Consider the following 2,473-nt stretch of genomic DNA (forward strand, 5'->3'; position numbering starts at 1 on the left):
AATAAATCTCATAAGCATCTGATCTTTGACACTTATAAATGACAAAGGCAATGACAGTGAAATGGACTTTTTAAAAATGAATATAGAGTATATATCTCATCCTCATAGGTAATAAGAGAAGGAATAGGCCATGAACCTAGGAATAAAACATCTTCCTCACAGGTGCTTTTGATGCATGCATGAACATGTCCAGGATGCTATCTGCTTTCACAATGCAAAGTGTAAAGAAGATAATTTAAGAGCTCAGAGATAAATGTATAGAGGGCTCCTTCTTATATTTGAAAAATCCACACCTACTTTCCTTTTTCAGAGACAAGGGGAATTTCCTTCATCCTCTGTAAATTCCAATCTGAAGAATAAGTTCATAACAGATTAACAGGAGAAAAATACATAAAATTCCTTAAGGTGCGTAAGCACAGACTCATCAGAGGGGGAATGACTACTGGGTAGACAAACAGGCTTCAGAAACTTAAAAGTTTCTTCATAGAGAAAAAGGGAATAAGAGTGTCAGCCATGTAAAGGCATGAGAAATGAAATGGCTGTAGGGGAAGTTACTGGATGCAAAGCATAAGCAATGTCTGTGACAATGTTGCCCTGGGCTCTGGGGAGACAAGAGGCAGAACTGCTCTAGGAGCAGAAGTTGTCTCATAGTGCAAGAATATCCCAGGAGGTTTCTAGGATTTGCCTTCAGAAGGATAGATGCGAAGTCTGCCTGGACAGGATGGCAGCTTTTACCTGTTCTCTTCTTCAGTGATTAACATTTCTTGGTTATTGATGAGTTCCCAAGGGTTAGAAGGTCTTAAACTAGAAGAATCTCCTTTGGGAGACATTTCCGCAGTCAGATCAGGGGGAAAACCTCCCTCTGCGATTAAGTTCCACAGGTAAAAAAAAAAAAAAAATCAAAGAGAGACGGCTGGGAGAGGTTAGAGGGACTTCAGCACCATGCCACACAAGATGACTCAAGATCATAAAGAGTTTTCTGCTCATTTTTTTAAAACATCCAATTTCTTCCTTGTTGCATCTTTTTTTTCTCTCCTGTTTCTTTTTTTAAAACCACTTTAATTAATTGTAAAATCCATTTTGATCTCTTGCATATTATGTTTAAAGTAGATAAACAGTTATCTCTCTACTCGTCATAGTTTCTCTTGTCTGGTGGTCAAGATATTCTATTTTTCTTGGTGGATGACTTCAACAACCACTTTTTAAACAAAATTATTGCTACCTATTGAAAGAAAACAAAATTTGTGTTATCTCTGCCCTTACACAAACACACCCCAACAAAAACACACAAATATATGAATGAATGTAGTATGTGCACATATTTGTGTGTATGTGTGCACAGATATGCATGTTTGCCTACATACATATTGCGCTATCTGAAGTGACAATAAATATTCATATACCCTTATCAAAACCAATGCACTTTATTTTTTTCTTTTTAGTCAAATCAACTCCAACATAGCTTAAAATTATCCTTTCATGGATAATAGATCCTTTTAGATTCTGTTATATTTTTAAATGCTTACCAAAAATCCAATACAGGTATTCAATAACCAATTTTTTGTTACAACTTATTTTGAAAGCAACAGTTTTTGTCAAATGTTAGAGAAAATATTAACCTCAGTTTAAATATAAAGTGATCAATAAAGATTTGGAATTAATAAATTTAAATTCTTTAAGGAGACTATGTAAAGAGTGAATATTACAAAGTAATCAACAAGTTGAAGAATGGTTGTGGGGATTTCTTATTCTCTGTCACATCAGTATAGGAAACATGTAAAAGGATTAATATGCAATAATTTCCACTCACAAAATATAAATTATATGGAGTAAACAATTTTATAAAAAAAAGTAGTCATGTAAATATTTATTATGGAATAAAAATACTACATTTTTAACAACTTATCCCTCTTCCTTTAAAAGTTCACAATAGCTGTGTTGGTCAACAGATTAGGGATTGTAGAAATATAATCCCTTTCTAGCTGAGACTCACCATCTCTTCCTCAGATGAAAACCCCTTCCTGAATACATACCGGAGCTGCTGTTGGACAGAGTGCAATACAGACATGATCGCAGGGAGGTGACTGAACTCATTGATCCCGGGACCACCAGGATGTTACCAGTGAATTATGAAAAATAGGTAAGAAATTATTTGTCCTATTTTAAAATCAGTTTTTGTATATTTAATTCATATAGTTAATATTTTTCAGCAAAATTGTTTTACAAGAGGTATATTTTAACTTCATCTACGTTAAATTCTATGTTAAATTCTACAAAAGGAATATCTTGAGAAGTGTGTCTAGGTCAATGCATTTCACTGTAAGAATATCAAAAGTGTAAAAATTTTTTGTTAATATTTATGAACATCAAGTACTTGGAATATGCTAATAAATATCAAGATGAAAAGAAGTATCATGAAGGATGGTACTTTAGTACCTCAACAGATTTTTTATTCACAAACTTACACAGCAGT

The sequence above is a fragment of the Ictidomys tridecemlineatus genome, chromosome 9 (genome assembly GCF_052094955.1).
Source record: "Ictidomys tridecemlineatus isolate mIctTri1 chromosome 9, mIctTri1.hap1, whole genome shotgun sequence".
NCBI classification, from domain to species: domain Eukaryota; kingdom Metazoa; phylum Chordata; class Mammalia; order Rodentia; family Sciuridae; genus Ictidomys; species Ictidomys tridecemlineatus.